This window comes from Agelaius phoeniceus, chromosome 1 (assembly GCF_051311805.1).
Source record: "Agelaius phoeniceus isolate bAgePho1 chromosome 1, bAgePho1.hap1, whole genome shotgun sequence".
Taxonomy (NCBI): Eukaryota; Metazoa; Chordata; class Aves; order Passeriformes; family Icteridae; genus Agelaius; species Agelaius phoeniceus.
In genome coordinates, this window is record NC_135265.1 from 44,663,230 (window position 1) to 44,680,969 (window position 17,740).

Consider the following 17,740-nt stretch of genomic DNA (forward strand, 5'->3'; position numbering starts at 1 on the left):
TCCTGAGGGAGCAAGCCTTAATAAGTACTCACACTTCTTCCCACTTCATTATTACTAGATTATTGCTTTCTTATTCCACTATCTTAACTTGTATGCCTTGACTGTTCAAATAGAAACTCATTGACTTGAAAATGAGCCCCATTGAGTTGGCTCTACAACTTTTGCCTTAGAGGAGAATTTTTAATGATGTAAACGCTGTGAAACTGCAGATACTTGCATAGGAAGAGAAAAAAATGAGGCAAATATTTCCACTTTGTCTTCAAGAGAAAAAGGGGTATGCAGGGAACGTTGTATTTTTTGCTCCTGTGTCTGCAGTTCTTAACCAAAAGCTTGAACACTTTGGAACTCCTTATTCAAGCAAAATGATTAACTTCAAAGTCTCAGAATATGGCCACGGGCCTGTAAAACCATTAGGATCATCTTGGTTGATGTGTGTTGGACCGTGAGTTGCTAGAGGGTTATAACAAGGTTGCATTAAGCAAACAGAACCAGACACAGAGATTGGAAACCTCCATTTTCCATCTACAGTGAGGAAGTTACAGAACAGATGGAAGAAATATAAATTCTTTAATGGGTTAAGAAAACTCCTTTGCTTTTGAGCTGAAAAGCTTGATGCTAATGCTGATGAAACAGTTTATTTGGGAACACTGATGAAAGAGGACATGGATGCTGTGTTGGAATTGAGCTGCAAATCACAACATTTATTTACTACTGCACACATATGCACGTTCACACTCAGACATAGTTTGCTGTCTGTGAATTCAAGGCATGGCCTTGAATTCCCAGCTGTAGCGAGGGATTCTCAAGTCCCCTTGGGTTGGTTGTTTCAGGTGAAAGAATCCCTGTTACTATCAGTCCTAGCTCGGCAGCTACCAGCCCGATTCCTTACACATCTACCACAGGGCTGGGTGAATTACTATAAATTTCACAGCTGAAATACACCTATTTTCTTTCCAAGAATTGGCCTGTTGGCATACCAATGCATTGGATACTGTTCATTTTAGTGTGAGCAATGTTCAGCCAAACACCTTGAAGTGTACCATGTTATGAACAAATTCACCCACATTTGGGGCCCTCATTTTTTACTGAACATAAGTAAGAAGCCAAAATGCTGACCCATCCTTCCCAGGGAAATCCCTACATGATCCATGCAAATATCAGCAATTGTGCTACCTGCACTGAGTAATTTGTAATTGCTTTAAAATCTAGACAAAGTGGATGGTGTGCTTGCTTTGATGGATGTTCAGAGGTGATTGAGCTTGCCAACAGACTAAAGACCTGCTTACAGTAGACATCTGCAGACCTGTCAGTCTGTGGCTGCATCTGGTTGATAGTGGGAGGGTTATTATGAGTCTCTGAGGAATGTCCTGACAGTGCAGCAACTGAGCCCAGCACTCTCCCCAACAGGAAACCAGGGAATGGCACTCTTTGAGATTCATCTCTCCAATCGTAGTGCTGTGTCTGACAATTAATGTCAAAGTTGATTAATATAGCGAATTCATACACATTATGAGATAAATAGCCAAAGAATATCATCAGAATGATGTGGCAAATGTAGAATTTGGAGATTTGTATTGCAAAGCTACAGACTGGTCTTTCCAGAATTTTGGAAGAGTCAAACACCTGAACCCACAGGAAACTGAAGGGCCGAGATTGTTTAGAGGGTTGACCCTGTGAAAATGGCTGAGAACCTTTTGCAAGCTGGGATGAAAGCAACAAACGGTCAAAATGGTAGGCAAAAGGAGGATGGCAAGGTGGGTGGAAAACAGAGAGGTTTTTTTGCCCTGGAATGTACTAAAAGAAAGGAGAGCATTCTCTAGAAATGATTTTATTTTTCCTGCCTTTCAAGTAAACAAAAATATCACACTCTGAATAAAAACCATCAAAAGAAATCAATATACTAGAACAGAATTCACCTTCCAGTTTTCCATGTAAAACATATTGTTACTCGTTTTTTTCTTTCACAGAAATCAGCCATATTTTATTTGTTTTGTCAATGTTTCACATTTATTTAAATAATAAACAAAAGGCAGATACCTTGGTCATATCTTCTATTTGGCTGAAATATTTTCACACTTTCATTGGAAGCCATATTTAGACAAAATATCTTTTTTTTTCTTTTTTCTTAAAAGAGTGATAAAAAATACTGTTGTCAGAACATGGAAGCTGTTGTGGAACCCATCTGGAAAGCTGCACTGACTGAGGCATTTCCAGGAGTCACACCATCAGACAAGTAATGCACCACTGAATCAAATTCCAGCAGTATGTTTTGTGACCAAATGCACTTAAAAATCTCTACAAAATGCTAATATTTACATGGCTGGTTTAATACCCCCTGACTCTGGCAATACAGTTGTTCAAGTACTTTCATCCAGGTACAAAGAAGAGATCCAGTAGGCTCTACATGGTTATATTTTCATAAAATCCAGAAATAACAGTGCCATGATGGCAGAGGGATAGCTTTCTAATTGGATCAGGGACAGTGCAAACAATTTTAATCAGACATCTGTTTCTGAAGTCCCGCTTCCTAGACTTGTAAGTTATGTTACAATTATTTTTCAGTATATAGTGTCCCTACCCTTGAGGCTGGAAACATGAATTTTCTATTCCTTTTCTAGTCTTTCTCTCCTTGAATGCACAGAAGAATGTCAGAAGAAGACAAATAGCTCATCTTATTTTAGTCTTCTCAATTTGGAGAACTGTAATAATGAATTAATCCACCACCTTGCTAATTGGAACATGATTGTAGTTTTAGAGATTTTTACATTTAGGTATAAGAACTGCACTGTCTTTTCAGGGGAACTTTTAGCTTAATATAACCCTTTGCAACTTACTTAAAGTCCTCACTGTATATATAATTTCTGCTTCTCGAAAGCTATTTTACAAATAAATGCATCCAACTAAAAACTGCTGGTGACACTATAAATCTGGACACAAAACTCCATAGGAAAAAAGATGCAATTTAGGAAGAAAAAGCAAGGAAAATGTTACTTTACCTGTGTTTGCGTGACAGATGGTGAGCACAATCTTGGGTAATCTGTTAGTCCTTGTGAGTGAAATCAATTAAGTTACAAAATCTATTTATTGCCAGGGAGATTAAAAAGTAATTAGCAATCATAAAGAAATCTGTAATGGTCCTAATTATAATGAAGCAATGAATTTAGTTTCTGAACAGGAGGGAGGTTCTAAATACATGGGAAGTTTGTATCTTATCTGTTGTTCATTAAGAAAATAGCAAGCCCAATCTTTTTGGTGTTTTGGTGACGATGTGTGGAGAAGGCCACCTGAATTTTTTTTATCACAATGCTGATACAATAGCAATGTCCTTAATACCAGTTTATTAAAATCCAACAGCAGGATTAAGTACTTAGCTAAGAGCAGTTCACAACAGATAGGAAAATAATCTTAGAATTTTTAAAAAAAATTCATATTCTTTCATCTTTTCCTGCAGTTGCTTTTAGTCAGTTGCTTTTAGTTTTATTTAGCCTTTTACTTGTGCCACTAAAATTATAATTTTTTTTTCTTTTTCCAAGAGCTGGGCATAGAAGAATAATTTAATTTCCACACTAAGTTTCCATGGGATGTGCATCACCTGCAGTCTTTGCTGGAAAGCACATATCAAACCCCAGCCTCAAGTTGGTGATGGAAGGTTTCTGTTGACCATACAGACATAAACTAGGGAAACACCTGAAATGAAGGGAAAGTCAGCAACAACAAATCCCTGGAGTTTATGGGACATGTGAAGATATGTGGCTTGTTGAAGAGACTTAGGTATGTTGTGGGGGGAGGTCTTATTGGTCACCTGCTGTCCAGATTGCCTCAGCTTCTTCCCTGCTGTGCCCCTGTTGTTAATACTGACTCTGATAGACACATGGCAAAATGGAACTTAAGCCTCCACTGTTCTGGTTTGGTGTGGTGACCTTTCAGAAACACAGCTCCCACCAGCAGTGATTGCTTAAGCAGTACTCGGAATTCTTTATGGGTGAGAGCTACTTTAAACTAGTTTTCTTTGTTCACATGTTTTTAAAATTTCTTTTCTCTTTGTGAATTATTCTCTTTGTGCTGAACCAAAAAAACCAAATAACCCTAAGTTTACTTTCAGTTACCAGTGCTCTTCCTCAAAAACATGTTTCATTAAGGTATGGTTGAGGTATACACACATCCTCAACACCTCTGGTTTTGAATAGTCTATTCAGCGCATTTACAAGAGAAGCATCCCCATTCCAGAGTCTGATATGTAACATTTAGATACAGATCTAAAATAATTGTGGCAAGCTTTGAAAATGTTATATTTTAATTTACTCTTTTCAGTGGTATACTCCATGCTCTTCTGCAAAATCCCTAAACAGCTACAATCCTACTCAATGAAAAGTACTCTCAAAGTCTTTTGAATTCTCCTATAAACCCTAAGGCTTTTCCTTCCCTCTAGGAGAACTTTTGAAGCATTAGTAGGTTTTTTTTTTGTTTTGTTGAAGATTTTGTATTTTTAATATATTGCTTCTTTTCCATCTTGCTTAATTAGCTGCTTGGAGACTTCTGTTATGTTCATGCAACCAGCACAAGAATAACTTTCCCCTAGTAACAGCTGCCTTTTTGAGAGCCCGTCTTAATCAATATGCATCAAACCAAAATTTCCAAGCACTTTCCCAAAACCATTCAATATATGAGCATGCCTTATGTGTAAGTGACTTTGGCATTCATAGCTGATCAACTTTTCCTTCTTCAGTCCTTTCCTCTCTCTTTACAAATTCTGGGGAGCTATGAGATGCTTCTGAGAAAAAAAAAAAAAAAAAGGATAGAAAACCCCACATATGAAATTTAAGGGTTTTGAAGTCTGTAGGCTTAACCTTGGATTTCCAGGACCATATATAAAACTTTAATCAAACAGTGCTCAGTCCTAGAGGTGCTAGGTATTTACAGCTTCTATAGGCAGGTAGACATTTAGGATGCCTGGAAACCAGACTATGTATTTAAATATTTTACCATGCATTCAGGGACCCAATGTTAACCGTAAGCATAAATACAAAATTACAGTAGTAAAAGAACACTTCACTGCCTGCTGTTATCTGAATTCACAATCAAAATTAATCCAGTGGATGCAAATTAGAAACATTATTTTTAAAACTTGCTTAAATGGCTCAGGCCAATGTTGTGGTCCTGAATGAATGAAACTCCAATATTTTCCTTACTCTTCCCAGTATTTTTATCATTACTCTTATTGAATCTTTGTGAGGTATTTCCTTCTTTCATTCTAACTCATCATTCTTAGCACATGCATAATTTCATGACTTTGTAAAGACCTAGAGATGAATTAAATTTGAGATGAAAGGAAAAGAGATTAATAGTAAAAAGGAAAAAGCTTTCTCCTTTAAAAAAGTGACTCAAATACTACAGATTCACTGCCAGTGCTTTTCTGAGAAGTATTTATGATCACAGATGTTTATAAGCCAAGACATTTTTGTAAAAAATCCTGCATATTTCAGGGATAGTTTTATGCATTTAGGGAACATATTCTTAACAACTCATCTCCAGGTTTTATTTTTAGAGCAGTGCCACAATATTTTAGTATAATTTATTAAAAATTTATTATGCTGTTAGCTCTCAAGTTGTAAATGAAGCATGTAGGAGGAGAGGGATTACTACTGTACAGCTTCTACAACTGGGAATAATTACAGACCTTCTAGAATAAAAAGGGGGTGGAAAAATACTGTGTAATAGGTTGTGTATACTTTTTCCTTTCAGTTACAGATGGATTCATTTTTAAAAACTGCAAATCTCTCAGCTCCTGCTGGGTGTTGGTTACCCACCATGAGACTGACCTGAGAGAGAAGAAATGGATACGGTCAGAGGACCCGTCTGGGGCTCCTCGTGGCTGTAGCTCTGAGAGTTGACAGCTCAGTGTTTCTTGTGCACCTCATCCTGACCCTTTGAAGCTGATGGGCATCTATCAGGCTTCAGTTCTCTTGAGTGCTAAGGAATCCTTCAAGGACAAATAATTCTTGTATAGACCCTTCCTTGTTCATCCCATTTTAAAACTTCCATTCATTTTGCAAAGATAAATTTTACTTTACGGTTCAATTTGGATTCTCTATGCACTAAAGATTTACATTCATTTTGGTTTGATGCTGCTTTTTTTTTTTTTTTTAAAATTTTCATTAGGTAGAAGATGAATAATGTCATGTGTTTTTACCAGTCCCACGAGGATTTTGAAAATTTCTTGTAACTATAGTTATAACATCAAAAATAATTTTGTTCCAGTGAGAAAGAACTTCCAATCTTTTTCATTTGTCCTTTATAATTACTTATTAATTACAGTGCCTCAAAGGAGCCAAGCTTGGTGGCTTTTGACCAGAGACAAGTCATAACTTCTCTTCAAAGCATAGGTCTCTGAAGTGGCTGAACTTTAGTCTTCAGAAAACATCTTTTAACCTGTAGATATCTATTGCTGGCTAGTTAAATAAACTACCTTAAAATGGTTAACCTCAGTATGTAAAACATAGGCAGACAAGAGATTTCTCTGAAACATGGTTTCCATATGTGGTTTGCGTGAACCTTGGGATAATGTTTTCTTAGCAGCTGAAATTGCCTCCTGAACGGTATTAAACAACTATGGAAGAAAAATATTTTACAGAAAAAAAATGATTTTTAAAGTTTAGCAGAGTTGATGGACATTCTGCCAAACAAACCTCCTCTGTGTGGAGCAAAGGGGTCTATTTAACTTCAGGCTGTTAATTTATTCTGTATAAGGCAGCAGAGAAATTAGGCCAACTGATTCTCCTCTCTTCGACTATGAACCAGAGTATCCACAGACTGGCAGACATAATTGAGGCTGCCAGCCTGGGGAACTCTCCTCATACCTATTTGCTCATCATACAGGAAGGTGAAAATCTTACACTTCCTAGTCAGTAATAGGTTACTCTGTTATTACAGCTTAATTAGCATGTTTAGCCTATTTATTTAATATTTGTACTGTGATTGAAAACAACTAACTGCAGATATTGTTAGTTGTTGGTGTATGACGTGGACTCAGCCATTCATGCAGCAAATGAAGGAAATATTGGGCAAAAGAAGAAATAAGAAAGGAAAGCCAGAAAAACACAGCAGTTGGTTTGGTTGGTTTTGCACTCACAAAGTAAAATCTCACTGAATAATCCATAGTTTCAATGTTGGTGATATTTCACCAGCAGCAACTCTTTAATTAGAAGGAAGTCAGCAAAAATTGTAAAGCCTGTTGAATGAAGTGTTGAGCAACCAGGCAGATGGAGAGACCTTGTTTTGGCTTTTCAGTGTCTAAAAAGGTGCTTATAAGAAAGATAAGAACAAAGTTTTTAGTTGGGCCAGTTGGGATAGGACAAGGTATAGTGGTTTTAATCTAAAAGAGGGTAGGTTCAGAGGATGGTAAAACACTGACACAGGTTCTCCAGAGAGATGCTGGAGACCCCATTCCTGGTAACATTCAAGGTCAGGTTGGACAGAGCTTGGAACAACTTGAAGTTGTCCCTGCTCATTGCAGGGAGGTTGGAGTAAAGGACCTTTAAAGGTCCTTTCCAACCCAAACCATTCTGTGATTGTTCTATACACCAGAAGCCCTGTGTACCACTTTGCACTCTCAAGTCCTAAATTCCTGACACACCCAACATTTCCACTGAAGTAATAGGAAAAAAAAGTAAGATGGCCTACACTATTTTAAGTAAGATAGTGTACACTATCAGTACAGTAAGATAGCCTACACTATCAGAAGACAGATAGCAGGTTTGCATTGGCTGATAATAGTTATTTAGCAATGGCAAATCTAAGGCAAAAAGAGCTAACCAAAATAAGGTAGGGTTTTTCCCTCTATTGGTTAATATAGAAACATACCAACCAATAATGACTGTGGCTAATGAGGGGAGAGGAAGGACAGCTTAAAATTTTGAGGAAGCAGCAGTACTTTGGGTAAGACATTGAACTGGAACGGTCCTGGGAGCTGCCACTGTTTCTAGATCTGCACTTCTGAGGCTCAGGTTCTCAGCCACACCAACGTCCCTACAAACGTTCCCTTGCCTACGGGATAAATCTTAACTCATCAGTAGCAAATTTCCTCTGGAGACCTCTTCCAGGCAGACTCAAACCTGTAAGAGTTGCCCTGACAGCACACGAGCCCCGATGTAAACGAGTGGTAAAACACTGCCAGAATGTCAAATAACCCAGTGCTCGCGGCGGAAGGGGCCGTGTGGAGCGAACCGCTGTGGCAGCCACCTGTAATTTCCCTGTCACACCGTATTCCTGCCAACAGCTCCTGCCGTACGTTTAACCTCTCCAGCCCGGCCCCCCTAAACCCCGGGCTTCCCTCTCGGCGCAATCACGGCTAATCCCCCTGCCAGCCCCGGTAAGACCCAGCCCCGGTAAGACCCAGCCCCGGTAAGACCCTGCCCCGGTAAGACCCTGCCCCGGTAAGACCCTGCCCCTCATCCCTGGCAGCCGCTGCCGCAGCCGCGGCTCCTCATTGACATTCGCCGCCCGCGCCTCGCCCGCCGCCGCTCCGCGCCCCGCGGCGGGGCCGCCGCCTCCCCCGCCCTGCCGCAGCCAGGGACCCTTCCCGGGGAGGCCGGGCCGGCGGAGCCCCGCCCGCCGCCGGGCCAGCAGCAGCGGCAGCGGCAGCAGCGGGCGGCGGAGGGTGCCCGGCAGCAGCAGCAGCAGCGGCAGCAGCAGCAGCAGCAACAGCAGCAGCGCCGCTCGCTCCGCAGCGCAAGGGGAGGTGAGCGGCAGAGGGAAGCGGCGCCCGGCTCCTGCTCGCCGGGGCTCCTGCTCGCCGGGGCAGGGGCTGCGCTCTTCGCTTCGCTTCGGTTCGGCTCGGCGGCACCAGCTCCGGAAGGGATGGGGCTCCTCTTGTGAGATGCGTTCGCTCCTCGGTTTGTCTTCTTGTTCTTGTCACACGAGAGGTGATCCGAAGTGGCGGCAGCCTGGTGGCCAGCGCTGATAGTTTAAGGAGCGTTGCGTTGTAGCTGTCCTTCTGCGGCGTACTGGGCTCGGTTATATGTGAATAAGCAGTTTCAGGGGTAGGTACGTCGTGAAAATAGCGTGTGGATTATTGCCACTCTTTTCGAATGGGTGGGAGCTGCGAGGGAAGGTGACATTAGTATCTATCATTCCGTGAAAAGCATCATATCTCGGATAGAAGGCAGGATTTTTTTGTTTTTTTGTTTTCCAGGCAGGAACGACCAGGTGCTTCTCTCGACCAGTTTGCAGAGATGTGTATTGGTAATATTCAGCCAAAGGCACGAGACTGCTCCATATCAAAATGAACTGGGAGCCTGTGGCTTGCATGTTATATTTAAAGTAGAGCACTGCATCCTTTCTTAAAGATGTCTAGAAGTGTAACCACAGAAAAAGCCTGTTGTAGTAGTGATAGGCAGTTTACTAGACATAGTCTTCATATATTTATCTCATATAGTAGGAGGGGCCAGACGCCTGTTTCAGTAAAATATTTTAAAGCACAGATTGTAGAGATGGTTGTAACAGAGATAAAACAACTATGGATAAGTAATTAAGGATTGAACAGACTTATATGGGAAAAATGGGGAAGGAAATTGAACTGTGCTATGAATAAATGGCCATGCTTGTACTACAAAATATCTACTGTATCAGAGAAAATTCACCTCTCTTAACTGCAGAAAGCAGTCAGGCATTCAAGGTCTGTGGAGGGAGGGAGTCCTTTATATGGAGATGCTGCTGTGGAAAAAGCCGCTAATTAAAGGAAGTAGGATCAGTTCATCTTTATCCTATTGACAATTTAATGTTCAAAAATGACCCTTTGACTGCCTGGGAAGGTAAATCAGCAATGAGAACATGCTTTTGATAAATGAGGGTGGCATTTTACACCTGGCCTTTTTTTTTGGGGCGGGGGGGGGGGGGGATGGGGGGAGAGGGGAAAGTGTGCTAATCAGTAGATTAAGGAATGCAATGCAAAAGAAAAAGAAAATTTAAGTAAACATTTTCTACGAATGCTTTGCAGCACTATCCCTGGAAGGCAGATGCAACTGTTCAAATCTATGTTAAGTTCATCAGAGTGAGCTCTGATGTTTGCAGAATGATTTTAACCAGATAATTTGTAGGGATAGATAATAGTATAGTAACAGTGACACTGTGTCTGAAGATATTCTAGAGCCTTAAAAACTTAACTAGACCTAAAACTATACATGCAAGCAATTGGCTGTTGTCTACTATGCTGTTGTCCCAGAGTGACCTATTCCCCTCTCGTTTATGCCAGACTTACTGTAAGTCAGAATCATAAAGTAATATTTCATGCAGATGGAGTGAAATTATTCTGCTAAATTTCTTACCAGTTATTCTGATTGTGGTGGACCATGCTAATCAACTGTGTGAACACCAGTTATTCCTTTTAAAAAAATGTGTTACTTCTGAGGATTTGAAAACTGCAGAAACACCTTTAATCCTATTAGAACTGATGGAATGTGCTCTACTCTTGTAAACTGATGTTCTCCAGACTAATGCCAGGTATAGAATAGTTTGAACTTTTGTCTTTCCACTGGAGAGATTAAAGAAGGACGGAAGCCAATTACAGGTGCTACAATGGTAGAGATGCAATTATGTGATTGCACCCAAGATCTGCAGTTACAACAGCAGAATAAAACAAAACACGAGGTTATTATTGACAAAATCTTTTATTTCTGCTAAAAAAATGGATGTTTCAATATACTGCTGACATATCTGCAATATTGTGCATACATTTAAGAGATTTTATGTGTTGTCACTGCCTCTAAAAGTTTGAAAACACTGGGCAATCTTTCCTCTCCTGGCAACAGCAGGCAATATTCCTAAGTGCTTGTGCCATAGCATCTCCTCTGGTGCTGCCTTCCACTGGAGGTCTTGCCAGGGCTGAGTTTTGGCTTAGCAGATAAGCTGAATCAGCACAGATTACATTTCTTCACAGCCTGCAGCTCCCGCAAAGCAAGAGTTCAGCTAAGCTGAACTTCTTGGTGACCATGCCACAGAGCTCAGTTGGATCAATGAAAACCAACCAACCCATGCTTCAGTCTAGCTCATTGGATTATAGGTAGACCAGAAGTTTTGGCCATGCTATAAATTGGATTAATCCATTGCCAGGTAAATAGGGGCAATTAATTGAATAAATTCTATTGTATGTGTTTGCAAATTATCGATTCTTGTCAGAGTTAGTGGATATGTGTAGAAAACTTTCCCTGCCTTGTTCCATGACATCCTTGCTTGAGCAAAATATGAACTGGTATGCCTGGCTGTGCTTACTAAAAAACTAAATTAATTAATAAGCAACCTATGATTTTTTATGAGCAGGTACTAAGTTTTTGCATCCAAATCTCAGCTGTGTTGTGGAGCACAACTACAGACAATATGGTGTCTACAACAGATCTTCTTTGAGTGATAGGGAGCAATTTTATGCCTATGATACTGAAGATATTGAAAGCTTAAAATCAGTAGAAATTAAAGTGAACTAAAAATCTTGTTATTCCCTGAATTATTTCAAGGAAACCATTAGGCACAGTTACTGTGGGGTAACTACAAGTGACTCATCTGGAGGCATGTCCTGGCCACAGTAATTATACAAAACAGGAAGAATGAAAACCTCTGTTAAGTTTTTAACTTAACATCCACATAGAGAAAGCTTCTTTGTCAACTCTCTTGTCTGACTGAAGACTGAGTTATTCTTCAAAAGAAACAGGAGTGAGCCCAGGTTATAACTTGGGATCTGGTTTGTAGTCTGTTATAAATAAAGCTTTTCAGACTTTGACTTTAAGATACTAGGACTCAGAATGGTGAGGTTAGAGGTGTAGATCAATAGATCATTAGTAACAGGAGTGTGGTAACTGTTGAAATAAGGAGTGATGGGTGTAGGAAAGAATGACCTATCTCTTGCTCCTGGCTGATGGAGGAAACTAATTATGCAGAACACTTAGCCATCTCTTTGGGCAAGAACATGATACATCTCTTCTTGGTACTGAGTAATCCTTGCCACTGATGATGATATATGTAATCCATGGGTAAAACACTCATTGTGACCTTTGGTTTGCTGATAGCATTCCCTGAGAGATGTGTATGAACTGGCATGCTTGCCAGTTTTCCTTTGAAAAGCTCTCTGGAGCTGGGTAAGGGTCCAATTTGTTCTTTATTATGGGAATGAATTGTCTATGCTTTCTCTTCATTCTTCTGCATCAGAAAAGCCGATTTTATTCAGTGTGATGGGAGGCTGAGGGAAAGATTTGCTAAAAATTTCCTTGGCAGTCACCATTTGGGAGCATGATATACAGGGGAGACATAAATGTAATTTTACAAGTGGCTAATGCATTAAATACTGAAAGTAGAAGTACTGATCTTGCTGCAGGCAGCAGTGACCACTGGAGCTTTTCTCCTAAGAGAAGCATAAAAGAAGCCACATGATTCTTAGGGTAAGAAGCATCTCTAATATCTGGGTACATTTTCAAAGTCATTTTTGCATCTGTTCCATTTGTGAAATGTGGAGAACTCAACTGAAATTCTTGCACCACTGTTCAGGATCAACTTTGTAATTTGGCCAGGTCAGTAATGTACCATGGTGAACCTGTTTTAAAAGAAGAGTTAAGTAGATTTGGGAACAGGGCTCTGTTTACAGGGTTGTAGAACCGCTGAAGTTGCAACCATCCCTCTGGATGGTTGTAGCCAACCCGTTGTTCAAAACATCTAAAGCAGGGTGCACAGGACAGTGTGCAGCTGAGTTTTCAATGTCTGCAGTCTCTGGGGTTGGAGACTCCAGTGCCTCTCTGGGTCACCTGTATGTGTCTTGGACCAATCCCACACTGAGAGTTTTCTTCTGTTTAAATGCAGTTGCTTGTGTTTTCAGTTGTGCCTGATGCATCTTGTTCTTTCAGTGAGCCCCTGAGGAGAGCTTGGCTTCCTCTTCTTTGCTGTCCCTTTGTCACATGGGCATGCTTCTTGTCTGTGGTCAGCTTGTCCACTGAGAGTCCCAGGTCTTGCTCTTCAAGTCCATTTTGCTAGCCACTTGCCCTCCAACCTCTGCTAGCACAAAAGGCTAAACAGAAAGGTGGGAAGAAGAGAAAATGACAAAGGGAAAAGAGTGGGAGATGTGGTGGGAGGTGGGTAGGAGTGTGCAGAGGAATGCAGGCATCTGGAGACATTATGCTGTTTGCAGCAGGCTGGTTTACCTCAGCCCCATTATAGTGCTATTGAGGGAAGACCACATGTCAATCCACAAGTGCTTTTATGCCTGGTAATTGAAGCAGGATTTAATGCATCCTGTTGTTGTAAACAATGACATTAATATGAATCAACTAGGATGTGTGAGTTTTTTCTCTGAGGTTGGTACATATGCTTCCAGGGCAGCCAGGAATTTCCAACAGTCTTTGCAATGGCATAAATTCAGGCAGTTTTGGTGTGATTTAATAAAAGGTTTGGCTGGGCAACTCACTTTGCCTTATTAAGCTTATTAAGGCAGGCTTTTCCAGGAATGGCCTTTCAGTAAAACATCATGATTCCTAAAGGAACAACAATAGTTTTTTGACAAGCCACCAGTACGATATGTTAGTTACGGAAGACATGGGTGAGAGAAGTCTTCTGTGGTCACTTAAAGGATCACTGGCATTCATATTTTAATCCAGTGGTAGTCCTGTAGAGTAGATGGTGCAGGACTACATTTAGTAGTCCTTTATGGTGGTTGTAAAATGGAGGTTGTGCAATGAGGTTGATTCTGGTGTTTCTTAACACTTGTACACTGGAGCATAGAATTCCTTGGTGTTTGGAAATCACAAAGACTCCAACCACTGGGAATCTTTCCTAGCTCAGAAGTAGTTGCAGCTTGTCCTTATCATTAGTCCATACCCACATCTACTGTAAATAGGTCACTCAAAGTCAATGGAGCAGTATCTGTCCACCCTCTGTACATTGGTTTTTTTCTTCCAGAAGATCAAAAGTCACCCAAGAAACAAAAAATATTGTTTTCCTTTTCAAAGTCACCAGAGGTGTGATCCATGGTAAGGTGTTAGAACAATGCTATCAAAATTCTCATTACTTTCATCCAGGCACTTGTCAAGGTCTGTGTCTCAGATGTCCCTTTTCTTAACCTGCGGCCTCTCTGCCAAGTCCAGTGGTCCTAGTCTGTATTTCACTGAAGCTCCTCTTTAGCCCACCATTCGAAGGACAGCAGCCACTCACCTCTGTCTGAACCCTGCTTGCTTTAGGACTCCTTGCTGTTACAGGGAAATAGAGATTGATCACCAAAAAAAATTGCTGGCTGCCTCTCCTGACCTACAGGCCCTGGTCCATCCAACAGGTCTGAGATGGCAGGAGGGCTTCATGTGCTAAGACCAGATTTACTTATTTGAAATAAAGTATAAAGTATAAGTATAAAGTACAGTATTTACTTATATTGTATTTGACATTATGTTGGATTTGTATTCTGAAGGAGTAACACAGTATTATGCCAAAATCCCAGCGCAAGCATGCTGCAGAAATTGTAATATATAGTGGAATTGCAATGCAAGCTGCTTCCTCATGCCAGTCCCTGCATGCTCCACTGTCGTGAAGAAGGTGGATTTCTTCTAATTAGAGAGGTCCAAAACCAGGGTTGAATACAAATATAACCTGCAAATGTTCAGATTACCTGCATAGTGTGGCATTTTCAGGTTTTTTCCCTAGCAGTTTGCATTGTGGTGCTTAATTGGCAAGAGTGTGTGTTGTATTTTTTCCCCACGTTAGGTCATGACTGTCATTTTACCCAGTACTTCTGAAAGACAAACCTTATACTTCATAGAAACCAAGTCGTGAAACTTGTTGGGAGTAAAATGTTGTGTAATGTTGTTATTTCTTGGAGATTGAAAATCAAGGATTCTTGGGTAATTGTGTGTGACCTTTCAGATCTGAGATCTGTCTGCATTAAGGCAGAGGCATAGATCCCTTAAAACATGTCCCAGGATCAAGGCTTTTTCTGGCTCCATCAATAGTTTCAGGTTTGAATAGCAATCAAACCAGATGTAACATGTGCCATCAGTGTGTGACATGCAGGGATAGGGTGGCTTTGTACCCTTAATGGTGAGAATTTACATCAGGATGTAAAGCTACAAGTAGTTCATATAGTATAAAGTGTCACCACTTAGAATTTTAGACATTCTGACTGAAGTGAATTAATTTTCAGTTTTCCATAATAAAAAAGGGAGGGAGAGACCAGCCTACAGAGGATGTGTATACTGCAAACCCCATATACAAAAAGCTATACTAACCTTTGAAATACTCATAAACAATTTCTGTGGAGAGCAGGGACGGCTTTTAAGCAGCAGGAGCCAAAATGTGGAAAGCAGCAAATATGCATCCCATTTTCTGTGCCATGATGCTGGAGCCAGGGGTGTCTGGTGAAATCTCATAATGAAACAGTTGTTTGAGCAGTTGAATACAGCCCAGCAAAGCAGCTCTTGAACTAACATGGGCTGCCTGTCTGCCAGTAAACAGATAATTATGCTCTGCTGTTTAATTGCACTTCCATGAAAACTGCAATATGTTTTTTGTAAAATCCATGAAAATTTGTCCTGCTTGTGGATCCTGCATATAGGGATCAAGGTACTGGGGAGGGGTGTCAGGTACAGAGGTCAGGTCAGCTCTATATGCTGAACACTGTGCAGTGGGGAGTCAATCATAAATAAGTGACTCCCTCATAGCTTTCACAGAGGAAAAGTGTATAAGCAGAGAACCTGTTGCTTGGATTTCGGAAGTCCTTTTGATTCAGATAACCAAATTTAGATACCTGGAAGGCACTGCAGCTCTGGATACATTTGAGGAATCTCACTGTGACTCCCTGAGTAGTTAAAAAAAAATCTTTGACTGAATTTTCCTACTGTCCCACTAATTCATTTTGTTCCTAAAAACCATTGAAAAGTGGCCAGGATCACTTTTTGGGAAGGTTTTTTCTTTTTTATTACCTTGATTGATTAATATAAATCTTGGCCAGTCTGTCAACCTCCAGTTTCTCAGATTAGTAGCATTCTTATTCTGAAACTAGTATTTAAATTGAATTTAGTCTCTTTCCACAAGAATCAAGAATCAACCTTTAACAGATAAATTAACAAATAAATTGACGATTCAGAGATGCAAGTTGTGCCATGTTTTTTTGTTAAGTGCTTGAATTTCTTAACATTAGGAGCATGTTGGGAAATCTGTAGGATATACACATATGGAATGTGACAGTCTGGAAAGTCCAAGTCTGCAAAGTAATCCTAAAGAGTCTTCTACTTATACACCCAAAAATCAATAACCTACAGAAACAATGTGGTCTGTAATCCATTACTCTGAAAGCTCTGGAGAGCAATAGGAGCCACATGGCACAGAGCCATATGTATTTAAATTGAATGCCTTATAAAATGAGATGAATAAACATCTTGGAATAATACACCCACTTCTGTAAATTTACAGGTTGCACCAGCTGGCAGATTAAAAAATAAGAAAGCGAGAAGCTGGAAGAGATTTGATCACCAGGAAGATCTGAACCAATGGACTGTGTGGATATAGATATGTTTGAAGGCATCTGCTCCTCCCCTTACAAGGTAAGGCACAAATGGATTTCTCTGCTGGTTTGTGTCTCTTCAGTGCAGTGCAGCTCCCTTTTGTGGCACTGCCCAAGATGGTAGTGGATGTATTCTCCAAAGCTTGTTCGGCCTCGTGGCTGACTGCTAATAACTGTGGCCAGTTATTAATGACATAAATGGATGATATGCAGACCCAAAAAAGCCTAAAGCTTCAAAAGCCAATGATAAATTTGGATCCTTGGGGCCTGTAAAATTCAAAGTTTTATTATATGAAGTACCTGCTCAGATAGCTCTACAGGTTGTCTATTTTTAGCATGTGCTAATAGAAGACCTTCCTGCTCACCTAAGGCATCTTTTTATGTGCTTATTAATTGCTGTAGATTGAAGTAGATTTGAAACCTGTACGTAGTTTAGCAGCTAATCAGGAGAAAAGGTCTCTAAACTAAATGACATAACCTGTCTCTGACTGGAGATGCAAGTTTTGCTGTTTTCTTTGTACAGTTTTCATTTTTCACTTTCAGGATTGCTATATGGTTTTTTTACAAAACCTGCTTGATTTTCCTTTTTTTTTTTTCTCTACCAGTAAAAATATTTGCTTACTGGTCTAAACTGAAGGTGATGGAGAGCTTGATAGATTTGCTGGGCATCTTTTGCCTGATGCCCAGATATACTCTCGCTTACTCTGAATGTTTCCTTTACTGAGTTACTTTCAGGGAAGGTACAAAACATAGAATTTCAAAAAGCTACTTGAACCTGATAGAAACACTTGAGAAACACATGAACTGAACTTGTTTTACAGTAAAACTTCTCATTTTCAAGATTATGTAGTTCTGCGTGTCTGAGGAGTGGCTATGTGGGACTTCATATTTTAACATTTTGGATCAACACAAGTTTGCTACAAAGCAAATGCAAAACCATACCAGCTCTGTGTTACTCAAGAGCTCAAATCAAGCAGCTGAGCAGTTGGAAAAAGGCATCTGCAATTGGGCTTAGCTGGTCTCTGCTTTAACTCAGAGAGGCTGAAGAGAGGACTTTCAGCTCAAGTCAGTGCAACTCTTAATGTCTCCATTTTCCCCAGCCAGTGTTAAATGATAAGGGAACAATCCTGTGCAGTGCTCTGCCATTGCTTCTATTCTGTATGGAAATATGACCACCAGTCTTATCAGTCTGCCATTTCCACAAGTGTGAGATATCCAGTC

General features: G+C 40.3%; 1 protein-coding gene across 5 annotated transcripts in view; it reads left to right on the forward strand.

Annotated features, from left to right (window-relative positions):
- The first annotated feature begins 8,596 nt into the window (after positions 1-8,596).
- TMEM108 (transmembrane protein 108) overlaps positions 8,597-17,740 on the forward strand; it is a 162,813-nt gene continuing 153,669 nt past the window's right edge. The window contains exons 1-2 of one of the 5 annotated variants that reach the window (XM_077177790.1): positions 8,597-8,737; positions 16,429-16,559. The gene's annotated coding sequence lies outside the window, so the exon portion shown is untranslated. Of the gene's footprint in view, positions 9,043-16,428; positions 16,560-17,740 lie in introns of all 5 variants that reach the window. The other 4 variants (XM_054641409.2, XM_054641402.2, XM_054641394.2 and 1 more) reach the window with 4 other exon arrangements.